The sequence below is a fragment of the Mobula birostris genome, chromosome 3, assembly GCF_030028105.1.
Source record: "Mobula birostris isolate sMobBir1 chromosome 3, sMobBir1.hap1, whole genome shotgun sequence".
Taxonomy (NCBI): domain Eukaryota; kingdom Metazoa; phylum Chordata; class Chondrichthyes; order Myliobatiformes; family Myliobatidae; genus Mobula; species Mobula birostris.
Window position 1 is genome coordinate 217,633,925 of NC_092372.1, and position 16,875 is coordinate 217,650,799.

Below are 16,875 nucleotides of genomic sequence, written 5' to 3' on the forward strand. Positions count from 1 at the left end.
AGCCCTCACCAACTGTTATGTATTTAATATTTCAGTGATATTTGAGTAATCTTGTACATATATTAGTTGATTAAACATTTTTGTTTGCTTCATTAATTCATTATGGGTTCTATGAATTGCATATGTCATCACACTGCCACGTTGTAAGTGCACACCTCGTTTAAAGTAAAGAACAAACTAAGTCTTGCCTTTCGGACTCTCGGTCTTTTCCTTTTAATTAGTTTAATGGTTGGAAGTTATAAAACATCACACTGACATCTGCTACAATTTCAACATACATCCCAACTCCTGTCCTCCCTTTGATTTATGAACTCCAGCGTGCCAAATGCTCTCTCTTTACAACCCTATCTAACTGACACCACCTTTATGGAATTATGCATCAGTCTTCCCAGATCTCTCCGTTCTAGAGTACCCTTCAGTGCCTTGCCACTCACCATGCAAGTCCTATCCTGGTTTGTCCTCCCAAAGTGCAACACATCACACTGCTTGCATTGAATTCCATCAGCCATTTTACAGCCCATTCCAAAGGCATGCGGATGTGAGTGTGGATAGGAGGGGTTGAGATGGATATGGACCAAACGCAGAAAAATGGGGCTGGGTAGGTGAGCGCTGTGGTCAGCATGGGCGGGTTGGGCCCAATGGTTATTTCCAGGTTGCATTACTCTATGACATGACGAGTACTCAGAGGAAACATTGAGAAGACAAAAATGCATTATGTCTCTAAAAATAGTTTCATCAGAACACAGCAATCAGATAGTACTGTTGAAACAGCAATAATACTGCAGTCAAGATCCAAAGCTTTTAGGAACAGAGGCATTTTGTATATAAATAAATCTTCCATCTGTCACTTGACCAGCCATTCTGACAATCTGCGTACTGAGCTTAAGTAACTCGTGACACCCACAGACAGCAAAGAGATTTTAGCTAGACTGGATAGAAAAGATGTCAAGGGATATGGGCCAAATCCAAACGAGACTAGCTCAGGTAGACAACTGGGTCAGTACACATGAGAAGGGCCAAAGGGCCGGTTTCCTGTGACTCCAGGCATTGGATTCAAAATCATGTTTACCCAAGGCATCACACAGCTACCTTGTTTACATGGAAAGCTTTGTTATCATGATCCCAAGAAAACGACCTCACTATTCCGCTTCTTACTTTATTTAGTAATTTAGTAAGGTTTTGCACTGTTCTGCTGCCACAAACAACAAATTTTCATGACCTGTGACAGTGATAATAGACCTGATTCTCATTCTGATAGGAGGTAGTGACCTCACCTTCAGCCTCTTGCCTCTCTGCCTATCTCCTTTCTGACCTCCCTCTGTTTTACTAACAGCTGACGTTGGAGACGTGCTGGCGATGGAGAGGTTCGTGGGAATGATCTGGGGAATCAAAGGGTTCACATATGACGAGTATTTGATGGTTCTGGGCCTGTACTAACTGGGGTTTAGAAGAATGAAGAGGGATCTCATTGAAACCTATCAAATGTTGAAAGGTCTCGAGAGAGTGGATATGGAAAGGATGTTTCCCGTAGTGGGGGAGAGTAGGGCCTGAGAGCCCAGCCTCAGAATAGGACGATGACCTTTCAGAACAGAGATGAGGAGGAATTTCTTTAGCCAGAGGGTGGTGAATCTGTGCTATTCATTGCCACAGACAGTTGTGGAGATCAAGTCATTGGGTATATTTAAAGTGGAGACTGATAGATTCTTGATTAGTAAGGGTGTCAAAGGTTATAGGGAGAAGGCGGGAAAATGGGGTTGAGAGGGATAATAAATCAGACATGATGGAATGGTGAAGCAAACTCAGTAGGCTCAATGGCCTAATTCTGCTCCTATGTCTCATGGAATTCAAGATTGCTTCGTTAAATTTTAGGTATATCACTTTACATTCCACTCCTCATGCCTGCAGCTTATTTAAGTCCAGATTCACAGCTCAGTGTCCAACTAGATTCATCATTGAATTCCCCACCCTACCTGTCCTTCCTCAATACAAGTTTCTGATTATTATAGCTCAGGTGTGTCGTCAATTTGTTCATTCACTTCCTGATTTGCACTATGTTCCCTTCTAATCCTTTCAACCTTGCCAAAGCCTGAGCTACATGGTTACTTCTTTTTATCCCTTGCCACAGGTTTCTTCCTTGAATGAGTATGCACCATGACAAGGCCTAACACCATTCACAAAGCCCACTAGAGAATCACCAACGTGAACTGGATTCACAAGCAGATAAACAGATCAAATTATAAATCATTTCCACCACACAGCTCTTGCTTCTACTGTTCTTCTGAAAGACTTGTTCACAAGACATTACGTTCGGCAAGAGTCTTGCCGAAGACTAAAACATTTCTTTCTTAATTTCCTCATTTCTGGCAAAGTAACTTTGTGAACAAAGCATCAGACATGCAAGAAAAGAAAATGAAATGGTATTACCTTCAGAAAATATACAGTTCTTTCTCCATTTTTCTCCTACGTTACTATGCTGCTTGATATCTTCTTTGTTAGATCACAACAGCGGAGTTAAGTTGAGCATTAATTGGACCAAATGACTGCTTACAATGATCTCCCTGCCCAAGGGCAGATGGGAGGAATGGCACCTAACAGGAAACAATATAATCCCAATGTCATCAGAGTATTCTTCTGGGTTATTGCAGAGCTTTTGTAAGCTGTTGTGTTTACTTCACCTCAGCAGACAACAAGGGAGGTTCCTGTTTATGACTAGAAGCCTCATTTTGTTTTTGCTAAAGACCTCCCCATTCTAAATTTCACCTATAGAAAATCTAAGGTGTTACCTGGCCTGTGATGGAAATGACAATTCACCTGACGGTTGGAGGCTAGTTTCCTCACAGCAAAAATTTAATAGGAGGAGAAAGAGCTATGTTACTGGACTGGTAGGACTGAGCCTTTGATTATCAATTCAGAGAGACAAGAGTTCAAATCCCACCACAGTCATGTAAAAATCTGAATTTACTGAATAATTTGGTAAAAAAGTAACAAAAACTATTCTTGGTAATCATAACCACAAAACTAACGTTGTTGTTTTTAAAAAAAACTTTTAGAGGAACTAATTTGGTCAGGCAGCACCTGCAGAGCGATGTGGATAATTAGTGTTTGAAGGTGAGACCCTTCATTACCTCCTCCACCTGTTCTGTCAATCCTCCGAGTGGGTCCCATCCCCGAACTGTTCCCACTGCCCTCCCCACATCCCTTATTTGGTTCCATGTTCCACCTTCCTTCACTATCAGATACCATCATCTGCAGCCCTTTGTTGCCCCCACCTATCAGCCTCCGGCCTCTGTTGCTATTTTCACTCTTCCCTCCACCACCTGTTGCTCATCCCGCCATACCTGGATGGGCCTATTGCCTGCCTGCTCTTGTCCCATTCTTCCCTCTTTATGCTGGCTATCTCCTCTCTCTCCTTTTTCATTCAGATGAAAGGTATTGACCTGAAATATCTGCTGGTTATTTCCCTATGCATATGCTGCCTGGCCCATTGAGTCCGTCCAGCTGTTGGTTTTATATATTTGTGTTGTTGTGAAAAATCCATTTCATCCTGTGACTCTTACATAGTGGAGTCCTACCCAACTGACTCTTCAGTGGCCTAGCAAACCCTTCAATTACTACTAAGTCTATCCTGGGCCTAACATATTGATGCTATCATGAAGAGGGCACATCCGCAACTACATTTCATTAGGCGTTTGAGGAGATTCGGTAGAAGAGATTTAGTTTAATTTGGCATTGTGTTTGGCATGGACATCATGGGTGGAAATACCTGGTCGTGATCTATATAGAGTGCCCCATTTTATTAGGTACTGTACCTCCTTAACCCAACATTCTAGCCACCGAATGTATGTCCATGGCCTTCTGTTGCTGTAGCCCATTTACTTCAGGGTTTGATGTGCTGAGTTTTCAGAGAAGCTCCTCTGTTGCAGCGTGGTTATTTGAGTTACTGTCAGCTTGAACCATTCTGACGATTCTCCTCCGACCTCTCTCATTTACAAGGCATTTTCACCCATAGAATTGCCTCTCACTGGCTGTTCTTTTTTTGTTTTCCACACCATCCTCTGTGAACTCTGGACAAAATCCCAGGAGATCAGCAGTTCCTGAGATACTCAAATCCCCCATCTGGCAACAACGATCATTCCACAGTCAAAGTTACTTAGATCACATTTCTTCCCCATTCTGATGTTTGCTCTGAACAAAAAACTAAACCTCTTGACCATGTCTGTGTGCTTTTATGTATTGAGTTGCCACCACATGATTGGCTGATTAGATATTTGCATTAATGAGCAGGTATGCACATGTACCTAATTTCGCGACCACTGAGTGTATGTTCTATTTAATGAAGGATTTAAAGGCAACACACAAAATGGTAGAGAAACTCAGCAGGTCAGGCAGCATCTATGGAGAAGAATAAACAGCCAATGCTTTGGGTTGAGGGCCCTCATCAGAAACTTTGATTGAGAGCATGTGAAGTATCACCAATGTAGGTGAAAAGGGATTAACCAAGGGGAACAGAATGGAGTTGAGAACTGCAGACATGAGTTCAATGGGGCAAGAGAGACATGTGAAAAACTAATTAAACTTTAGAGTTATGATCCGTAGTCACTGCCTGCAAGGTTAGTGTAAACAGAACTTATCAGTCCTTCAAAAAGCGATTGGTGAAGAGAATTGGTAACCCATGGAACATTTGGGGAAAAGTGAGAAACAGATATTTTGGAATTGCCCTGATAGTAGCCCGCAAAGAAGGGCTGAATGGCCTCTGGCACCATAACAATTCAATGATTGTAATGTGTAGTTTTCAAACTGAGATAGTTCAAGTTTATTATCATTCTACTGTATGCATGCAATACAGCTAAATGAAACAACGTTCCTCAGGGAGCAAGGAGCAAAACATGGTACATATTTCATACGGAACACACACAAAATGTTGCAGGAATTCAGCAGGTCAGGCAGTATCTGTGGAAATGACTTTCAGGCCAAGACCCTTCTTCAGGACATCACAATCAGCACATCAAATAAAATAAGCACAGTAGTATTAACAGATCAAAATATTATTCTGTAGATTCACAAGTTGATAAGTTGTGGGTAGATTGGGAAAATCAGGTTGGTGCTGGATTATAGGAGGGGTAATTTCCGGAGTACCTACGAGATGGCTTTTTAGAGCAGCTTGTGGTTGAGCCCACTAGGGGATCAGCTATTCTGGTTTGGGTGTTGTGCAATGAACCAGAATTGATCAGAGAGCTTAAGGTAAAAGAAAGTAATCATAATATGATTGAATTCACTCTGAAATTTGAGAAGGACAAGCTAAGGTCATCTTCATTGAAGTGAAATGAAGTCACCAACTCCCTCCCCCACCAATCTTGTTACTATGAGATGAACAAAAACTTTTTAAAATGTAGAAATCAAAAATAATTACCAGCAATTAGTGTTGTAAAGCACAGAAACCAGCCCCTTGGCCCATCTAGTCTGTGCTATGCGATTATTCTACCTAGTCCCATCGATCTGCACCCAGACCATAGCCTTCTGTACCTCTCCCTTCCATGTACTTATTCAAATTTCTCCTAACAGAGTCATTATCTAATTAAGACAATTATCAAATTATTAATAATTTAATTCTTTAGGAATGAGAATTTAGGGGATAATTTGTCCTGCAACAGTGACAATGAATGCACATATATAGTAGCAACTCTATTTTCATCCCAATAAAGTTAATGAAACTGAGTTTTGGAAGTGTAACTATTATTGCATGCACATATTTATTGCTACCAATTAAGGATAATTATTTTTAAAAGTAAAATTTCAATGCCAGACAAATTATTTGGCAGCAATTGAGACTTAAAAGAGCTTCAAAAATCCATTTACTACATATTTTTAATGGTTTGTTTAATAGTCATAAATTCACATCTTCCCTGTGTTTAAAGGCTGAACGTTCCAGCAAGCCATGGTTTGCAGGGTAGCAAAACATCAAACAGCAACTTCCCAACTCCCATAATTAAATGCATGGGTGTGGATGTCAGAAGTTGTTCCATGATCAAGGTAAGTAATGGTTGTCTCGCTGATATTTCTATGACAATATCATGATTCTTTTGTATAAATGTTCAGCAGTCAACAGTAATGTCATAGTGCCAATGAGTAATGATGTATTGATGTCTCTTTTGCATGATGTTAAATTAAATATTGGGAATGATTTATAATAAAAGACTTGAATTCACTTCAACAAATTAACAAATGGTTATAGTTATAAACCTGTTTTCCATATGTTAAGGCATCATTGCTGGAGGCTGTGATTAAATCCCATTTCAAAATTTTTGTGGGCAATATATTGTATTTAAATTGCAGTATGTGTCAAACTTAATTATCATATTAAATATTATACAATATGTAAAGAAATTGCTGCAATAAGCATCAATCTGCCTGTGACTTGACAAGCAAGAAAAACAGACAGAAAGGGGACAAGATTGGGCGGCATCGAGAATTAAATTGAAAGAAAGATAATGTCATTTGATTAAAGAAAAGGTTTAGGAGAAGCACTAGAAAGGAATAATTAATTATAAAATTGGGGGAAAGGCAAATAATAAGGCAGTTTTTTACTTATGTATCTACTGGGCAAAGAAGTGCCAGATGGAATACAATGTAGGGAAGTCTACGCTCATGAACTTCAGTTCATTAAATGAAGGTGTAAACTATTTTCTAGACATGGGGTGAATTAGGATATCAGAAGGGAACGTGGATGTCCTTGTGCAGAACACCCTAAGGGTTAACTTGCAGGTTGAGTCGGTGGTGAAGAAGGCAAATGCAATGTTGGCATTCATTTCAAGAAATCCAGGATACAAGAGCAGGGATGTGATGCTGAGGCTGTATAAGGCACTGGTGAGGCCTCACCTTGCGTATTGTGAACAGTTTTGGGGTGTCTTATCCAAGAAAATACGTGCTGGAATTGAAGAGGCTTGGACGGAGGTTCATGAGATTGATCCTGGGAATGAAAGGGTTAACACATTTGCTTGCTCTGGGCCTGTACTTGCTGGAGCTTACAAGACTGAGGGGTGATCTCACTGAAATCTGCACTGTTCTATGATTAGTAAGGATGTCAAAGGGTTACGGGGTGAAGGCAGGAGAAGGTTGTTGATAAATCAGCCATGATCAAGTGGCAGAGCAGACTCACAGGGCCAAATGGCCTAATTCTGCTCCTATACGTTCTTATTTTTTATATTTCATGACAAAAAGGATAAATAGTGACGAGGTATGTAAAAGTACACAAGATCTATTACATGGGCTGCACCTATAGGATCTAATAACCAAAACCAATTTAAAACCTGCTTTGCTTTCCATAATTGGTACTTCCTGTCCCTTACAAAGACTTTGACTGCCACTGAGTAAAGTTCCATTTGGAACAGTCACCATCAAATAGCCCCAAGTTATTTTTGAATCCAATCATGGGATTCTGTGAGCACTCAGCACAGATATCATCTCTATTGAGCAAAGTGGATAATAAGAAGGCACATGATTGGGCTTGGATCTAATTTTATAGCATTTTTAAAGGGTTAGCATATATGTGATGGGGTGAAAGGCCTGTTTAATTGCTATGAGTATGGTTATTTATGGTAATCCTGAAGCCAGTCCAGTTAGATTTCTAGCCATTGGCATCCAGCATGATCTCAGTGGTTGGGCATTTGACAATACAGGGCATGAGAAAGTGGTTAAAATTTCTCTTTTTTTATTCGCTGATTTATTTTCCAACTAAAGTGCAAGACTCGCGTGGCCTGAATTCAACAACCACCCCTACACATCATTGAGAAGATGGTGTTGATCTGCCTTCTTGAACAGCCGCAGTACCCCATAGAACACAAAACAAAGAACAATATAGCATATTTCAAAGTTTGAGGTAGATTTATTACCAAAGTGGGTACATACCACCATATACTACCTTGACATTCATTTTCTTGCAGGCATTCACAGTACAACAAGGAAATACAATATAATCAATGAAAAACTACACACCAACAAAGACTGACAAGCAACCAATGTGCAAAAGACCAAAAATGTAAATAAATAAATACTAAGAAACAAGTTGTAGAGTCCTTGAAAGTGAGTCCATAGGTTATGGAATCAGTTCAGTGTTGTGGTGAGTGAAGTTACCCACTCTGTTCAGGAGACTGAAGGTTGAAGGGTAATCTGGTGATGTGGGACCTTTGACTCATGATGTTATGATGATATTTAACCTCTCAAAAATCAATCTAACCCTTCCCTACCATAAGCCTTCTATTCTTCTTTCATCCATGTGCCTATCTGTGAGTTTTGACCTAGGAACAGGAATAGGCCATTCAGCCTATCGAGTTTGCTCCATCATGGCTGACTTATTATCCCTCTCAATCCTGTTCTCCTGCCTGCTTCCCGTAACCTATGATGCCAAGAACCTATCAGCATCAGCTTTAAATATAGCCAATGACTTGGCTTCTACAGCCGTCTAAATGGCAATGAATTCCACAGATTCACTACCCTCTGGCTGAAGAAATTCCTCCTCATCTCCGTTCTAAATGGGCGTCCCTCTATTCTGAGGCTCTGCTCTTTGATCTTAGACTCACCTAAAGAGGTTTCAGTGTGATTCCCCCCTCGCTCTTCTAAACTCCAACGATTACTGGCCCAGAGCCATCAAACGCCCCTCGTGCATTAACTCTTTCATTCCCAGAATCAATTTTGTGAACCTCCTCTGGATGCCAAGACATCTTTTCTTAGATAATAGGCCCAAAACTGCTCACAATACTCCTAGTGTAGTCTGACCAATGCCTTATAAAGCCTCAGCATTACACCCCTGCCCTTGTATTCTAGTTCTCTCAAAATGAATGCTAATATTAAATTTGCCTTCCTCGCCACTGACTCAAACTGCAAGTTAACCTTTAGGAAATCCTGCACAAGGACTCCCAAGTCTCTCTGCACCTTGGATTATGAATTTTCACCCCATTTAGAAAATATTCCACGTCTTTATTCCTTCTACCAAAGTGCATGACCATACACTTCCTGACACTATGTTTCACCTGCCACTTCTTTGCCCATTCTCTTAATCGGTCTAAGCCCTCTGCAGACTCCCTGCTTCCTCAACACCACCTGCTGCTCCACCTATCTTCATATTGTCCGCAAACAGCCACAAAGACACCAATTCTGACATCCAAACCGTTGACATATGACATGAAAAGAAGCGGTCCCAACACAGACCCCTGTGGAACACCACTAGTCACTGGTGACCTATCAGAAAAGGCCCCTTTATTCCCATACTTTGCCTCCTACCAGTCAGCCAATCTTCTATCCATGCTAGTATCTTTCCTGTAATACCATGGGCTCTTATCTTGTTAAGCAGCCTCAAGTGTGGCACCTTGTCAAAGGTCTTCCGAAAATTGTGTTCTTGGATAAGTACACAACATCAACTGATCCTCCTTTGTCTATCATGCTTGTTATTTCTTCAAAGAATTCCAACAGATTTATCAGGCAAGACTTTCCCTTAAGGTACCATGCTGTCTAAGGCCTCCAAGTACCCCAAAACCACACCCTTAATAATTGACTCCAACATCTTCCCAACCACTAAGGTCAGACTAACTGACCCATAATTTCCTTTCTTCTGTCTCCCTCCCTTCTTAAAGAGTGCAGTGACATTTGAAATTTTCCAGTACTCTGGAACCATTCCAGAATCTATTGATTCTTGAAAAATAATTACTAATGCCTCCACGGCCTCTTCAGCTACTTCTTTCAGAACCCTGGGGTGTAGTCCACCTGGTCTAGGTGACTTATCTACCTTCAGACCTTTCAGCTTCCTGAACACTTATTTCCTTAGTAATAGCAATGACACTTACTTCTCCCCCTGACACTTTTGAATATCTGGTATAATGCAAGTGTCTTCCACAGAGAAGACCGATACAAAATACTTATTCAGTTCGTCCGCCATTTCCTTGTCTCCCATTACAACCGCTCCTGTATCATTGCCCAACGGTCTGATATCTACTCTTGCCTCTCTTTTACACTTTATATATCTGAAGAAACTTTCAAAGGTTCATTTATTATCTAAGAATGTATCCATATACAACTCTGAAATTCACCTTCTCCAGATAGGCATGAAACAAAGAAAGAATATGAAAGTCTTTAGAGAGAAACATCAAACCCACCCCCACCCCCTGCACAAAAAAGAGCGGCATTCCAATCATTGACTCCCAAACCCCCTCCCTTTGCACAAAACACATCAAGAACATTGACCCCCAAACCCTCCTCCCCCATACAAAACAGAACATCAACCTCCCCCCGTACAAAAACACAACAAGAACATCAACCCCCAAGCCCCCTCCCCTCGAACAACAAAACAGAAAGGAACGGATGAAAAACACAGACTATATAAAACACAAGTCCACAGTCCATAAACACAATAGTTCAATCCATAATGCAGAACCACAGCAACGTCCTCCTTCATCATCGAAAGCAGAGGCCTATCCATCTGCCACTGTGAGCCACACAGTGATAGGCTGCTGACAGACTCCTTCTCTGGCAGCGGTCAAAAGAAAGGCCGTCGGCACTGAACTCCCCCTCGCCCTCCACATTCACCTTGAAGCTTTAATCGGCGATTAACAAATGCATTAGTTGGCAAAATGGCGTCAAACATTGGGAGCTTCTTCTAAGTTTCTGCACATCGAGGCTGTCGAGATTCGTGCTCACTTCTCGGAATCTTCTTAGAGACAGCTGGATTACTCAGTTAATCTCTAGACTGTAAATCACAGGCTCTAACAGCTCCAGAAACACAGTTAAGGTGAAAACAGACATAAAAGAAGCAGAAATGACATTTTCATGGGCTTTCTGGAAGATGTCACCCAAGGGAGCGCCGTACACTGGCGCCATCTTATCCTCTGATATTATTGGCTAGCTTACCTTCATATTTCATCTAAACTGCTTTCTATTGGTTTTTAAATGCTTCCCAATCCTTTACAAACGAATCCTCTACCTTACTATTAATTTTTGCTATATTATATGTCATCACCTTTGCTTTTATGCTGTCTTTGACTTCCCTTTGTCAGCCTCATCCTCCCTTTCGAATACTTCTTCATCTTTGGGATGTATCTACATTGCGCCTTCTGAATTGCCCCCAGAAACTCCAGCCATTGCTGTTCTGCCATCATCCCTGCTAGTACCCCCTTCCAATCAACTTTGGCCAGCTCATCTCTCATGCCTCTGTAATTCCCTTTACTCCACTGTAATACTGATATATTTGACTTTATCTTCTCCCTCTCAAACTGCAGGGTGAATGATATCACATTATGATCACTGCCTCCTCAGGGTTCCTTTACCTTAAGTTCTCTAATCCAAGCTGGTTCATTACACAACACCATTCCAGAGTAGTTGTTCCACTAGTGGGTGCAACAACAAGCTGCTCTAAAAAGACACTGTGAGCCACACAGTGATAGGCTGCTCACAGACATGGTGACTGAGAGGCATTCTACAAATTCCCTCTCTTGGGATTCAGCACCAGCATGATTTCCCCAATGTTAAGTGCATATTGAAATTCCCCATCACTATTGTTACATTGTTCAAAGTTCAAAGTAACTTTACATCCAAGTACATAAATGTTACCAGATACAACCCTGACTGAGATTTATTTTCTTGCAAGCATACTCAGTAATCAAAGAACCATGATAGAGTCAATGAAAGACCGCACCCAACATTTTCCTTTTTAAATGCCTTTTCTAGCTCCCATTATAATTTGTATCCAACTTCCTGGCTACTATTTGGAGGCCTGTATATAACTCCCATCAGGGTATTATTACCCTTGCAGTTTCTTAACTCTTCCCACAAGAATTCTACATATTCTGATCCTATGTCACCTCTTTCTAAGGACTTGATTTCAATTTTTACCGATGCAGCCAGGCCACCTCCTCTGCCTACCTTCCTGTCCGAGGATACACCTTCAATACGAAGTACATCCTTGGATGATAAGCTACCAACTGTGATCTTCTTTCAGCCATGAATTAGTGATGCCCACAACGTCATACCTGCCAATTTCTAATTGCGCTACAAGATCTTCTACCCTGTTCCATATACTACATGCATTTAAATAAAACACCTTCAGTCCTGTATTCATCACCCTTTTTGATGTTGCCCAAATGTTATACTTCAACTCATCCCCCTGACTGCAATTTTTCCTTATCATCTATCTGTCCTTTCTCACAGTTTCACTACACACTGCATTTAGTTGGATGCCAACTGCCCCATACTCAGCCCTATCATTCCAGTTCCCACCTCTCTGCCAAATCAGTTTAGACCCTCCCCAACAGCTCGAGAAAACCTGCCTGCATAATATCAGTCTCCCTCGGGTTCGGGTGTAACCCGCCCCTTTTGTACAACTCATACATTCCCCAGAAGATATCCCAATGATCCAGAAATCTGAAACCCTTCCCCCTGCACCACTTCCTCAGCCATGCATTCATCTGCAAAATCATCCTGCTCTGATCCTCACTGGCATGAGGCACGGGCAGCCAACCAGAGATTACTACCCTGGAGGTCCTGCAGACACCTTAACTCACCTCCCTGATCTACAATCAACTATGCCCCTATACTTCCCTCCAGTTGTATTAGTTGGCCATATTTGCCATTTCCACAGATTGATGTGCTCCCACACTGCTTCTGGTGAGTGAGTTCCAGGACTTAGACTGAAGAAACAGTGACATAAAGGACGATGAGCGGCATGGAGGACTACCTGCAGGTGGCAGTGTTTCTACATGCCTGCTGCCCACGGCAGTGCTGGGAGATTGCCGATTTGGCTGGTGTCTCTGAGAGTAACTATCCACCCAACTTCCCCCTCACCTGGACTACCTGCCAGCTTGTACTCCAGCCTCAACCCCCCTTTCTTATTCTGGCTGCTTTTCCTTTCCCTTCCAGTCCTGATGAAGAGTCTCAGACCAAAACGTCACCTGCTCATTCCTCTCCATCGATGTTGCCTGACCCGCTGAGTTCCTCCAGCGTCTTGTGTGTGTCGTCACCTGAAACAGGGAGTGCTTCTCTGAGAGGAGAGAAGGTGAGAGGGAAGATGTGGTAACTTCTACTTTGAAAAGGCACACTCGACAACTTCATGCCCAGAGAAACAACTTTATCTCGAACGTCAAAACCGTTATGTATATATAGAGGCTTTCACAACCCGTACGGCATGGCAGGAACACTATATGCAAATCACACTGGAAATAAAAAGAACGGAAGTTAAACCCCCTCCATTATCCTAATTAGTATTAACTTACTTTTAATAATGCTCACATTACAACACTTCTCCCCCTTTAAAATCCAACATTCCCCAAATGTAAAAAACTAGGAAATAAAAACAGTGGTGTTATTAACTTATACTAGTATCTCAGCAACAGTTTATCATACAAAACATCTGGAAAACGTGACAGATTCAAAATTCAATCTAACAACAACAGAAAAAGAAACTGTCCTGTCAAAGATTCAGTGTGTCAGGAGGTTTACGAGTGCACTGTGATCTGCGCACTACCCCCGGTGACCCAGCAGGCACCGCTGGTGAGGATGTTTTGGGTGGATCTGGTTTTGGGGGCATGAGAGGGGTCTGTGTGTCTGCGTGAGAATGTCCATCCTCCTCAGGGGGCCCCGACCCCTCTGCCAGCGTCTCTCCCTCTGGCAAAGTCACTGGTGGACATGCTTCCACCATAGTCCATCCTACAAATGGAAACTCCATGGAACTGTCTGCCTCTGAGCCGGTATCATGACGCAGACGCACATGGTCCTGATGTCTGCAGAAAACACGCCCATCAGTCAGCTTAACAACATAGGAGACGGGACCACTCTGCTTAAGAATAACCGCAGGTAGCCACTGCTGATTGTTTCTCACTTAGACATTGTCATCCGGTTTTAACTGTCTCTCTCGCACATGTTGATCATGTCCCTCTTTCTGCTTTTCCTGCTTTCTCTTCATTTTCGCCTTCATGTCCGGGCACAGCAGGTCCAATCTTGACTTGGCCCTACACCCCATCAGCATCTCTACTGGAGTGTGGGCAGTCATAGTCTGTGGTGTGAGGTGGTATTTAAACAGGAAACCTGAAAGCCGCATGCTAAGAGAGCCTCCTGTCAACCGCTTCAGGCCTTCCTTCACTATCTGAACAGCCCACTCAGCCAAACCATTGGAGACCGGCTGGAAAGGGGCCGTCCAAATGTGATGAATGTCATTCTGCTTCATGAACTCACTGAGCAGTTCACTGGTGAACATCGGGCCATTATCAGTGACCAGAGTGTCAGGCAACCCGTGGACTGCAAACACTTGCCTGAGTTTGTCTATGGTTGAGGGGGCTGTGATGTTGCTCATGATGTGAGCTTCGATCCATTTAGGATGCGCATCTACCATGACAAGAAACATCTGCCCCATAAAAGGGCCAGCAAAGTCTAAATGTGGCCTAGACCAGGGGTGGTCTGGCCACTCCCATGGGTGCAAAGGAGCTGGTGGTGGCATATTCTGATTAGTCTGACATTGCGTGCATGATTTTACCTTGTTCTCCAGATCCTGATCCATTCTTGGCCACCAAATGTAGGATCTTGCAAGGCTTTTCATTCGAGACACTCCTGGGTGAGTCTCATGAATTTCCTCCACAATCTGTAAACGGCCAGGGGGAGGCACGATGACCCTCCCCCCCCCCAAAAATGCAGCCATCCTGCAGACTGAGTTCCGTCTTGCGTTTGGCGTAAGGCCTCAGTTCCTCTCCTTCCACAACTCTGGGCCAACCTCGTAAAAGAAAAGTCTTGACTTGGGACAGGACTGGGTCCCTCTCTGTCCACTGCTTGATCTGGGTCGCCTTTACAGGTGAATCTGACAGCCTCTCCAATGAAAACACAGTCTCTGAAGGCACATATGTAGCAACAGGTGTCTCAGGTAAAGGTAGCCGACTCAGTCCATCAGCGTTTGCAACATCCCCATCCGCTCTGTACACTATAGTGTACTGGTAGGCAGACAAGGTAAGAGCCCAATGCTGTGTCCTGGCTGAGGCTAGCGGTGGGATGCGTCTAGTCTCACTGAACAGGCTCATCAGTGGTTTGTGGTCCGTATAAATTGTAAATACGTGTCCATAAAGGTACTGATGAAAGCGTTTGACCGCAAAAACAATGGCCAGACCTTCTTTGTCCAGCTGTGAATATCCCTTCTCAGCAGCTGTCAGGGTACGTAAAGCAAGATCAATAGGCTTCTCTGAACAGTCCTCCATTACATGTGAGAGAACTGCCCCGACTCCATAGGGCGAGGCATCACATGCAAGGGTGATCTCCTTGTCTGGGTCATAGTGAACAAGCAGCTTTGCTGAGTGGAGGAGTTCTTTCACTTCCTTGAAAGCTTTCTCCTGTTCTTCACCCCACTGCCACTTAGTGTCATTGTGAAGCAGCTTATACAGTGGGGTCAAAGCCCTTGAGAGGTCCGGAAGAAACTTGCCATAATAATTCACCATGCCCAAAAATGATCCGGGTTCCGTGATGGTCTTAGGGCTTGGGGCCTCCTTAATAGCTCTCACTTTGTCCTCCACAGGGCAAAGCCCCTCAGCTGTGATCTTGTGTCCCAGGTAAGTCACACTCGATGCCAGGAACACACATTTTCCGCGTTTCAACCACAGCCCTGCATCTGAGAGCCTCTTTAGCACCCGTGCTAAATTAGCCAGATGCTCCACCTCCGTAGCCACCGTGATCAAAATATCATCGAGGTAGACTGCTACGTGCCGAATCCCCTGCAGCAAAGTGTCCATTGTCCTTTGGAAAATGGCAGGGCTGGATGGCACTCCAAACACCAGGCGATTGTATTTGAATAATCCCTTGTGGGTATTAATTGTGACGTACTCCTTTGAATCCTCATCGAGCAGCAGCTGTTGGTAGGGGTGGCTCATGTCCAGCTTTGTGAACAGCTTACCCCCTGACAGGGTTGCAAACAGATCATCCACCCGTGGCAATGGGTACTCCTCCAGTCTAGAGACCTGATTCACCGTAAGTTTATAATCCACACATATCCTCACCGTTTTGACTGCCTTCAAAACTGGAACAATGGGAGCCGCCCACCTTGAAAACTGGACGGGCTCAATAATGCCCAGCCTCTGTAAACATTCTGGCTCCTCCTCGACTTTGCCTTTCATGGCATAGGGCACCGACCTGGGCTTAAAAAAACGTGGTGTAGCCTCAGGGTCGACATGGAGTTTCACTGTCACATCCTTCAGTGTTCTTAGTTCGTCCCCTGAAAACGTCACTGTACCGCTGCAGAATGTCCTCCGTCGTGGGTGCATACTTAATTTCATGCCAGTTTAGCCGGATTTTGCAAAGCCATTCGCGACCCAAAAGAGTGGGCCCCCTGCCCTTAGCTATCACTAGCTTGGTTTCAGCTTTCTGACCCCGGCTGAAATGTCCACATATAACACCCCTAAATGAGGTATGGGCTGCCGCGTATAGGTCCTAAGTTTGAGCTTTGATGGTCTAATGGGACGCAGGTTGGACCCCCATGTCCTCCTGTAGGTCTCCTCACTAATGACCGATGCAGTAGCCCCTGAATCAATCTCAAACTTAATGTCCTTTCCCCTGACAGTGACTGTGGCATAATATGGTTCAGGTGGTTCCTCATCTGTTTCCACTCCAAACATGTTGTAGGCACACACGGCCTCTTCATCTGCTTCTTCTAGATGGTGTGTGGCTGCCTGAGCCTGTCGAGCTTTCCCCTGCCCAGGCTTAATCTTACCCTTTGAACTTCTGCACTTTTTAGCTAAATGTCCCTTTTTGCTACAAGCACGGCAGACAGTGTCTTTGAATTTGCAATCATTTGCATAGTGCGTCCCTCTTCACCGGGAACATTTCACCCGCTCTACCTGTTCACCAGTCTCCCTCCTGACTTGG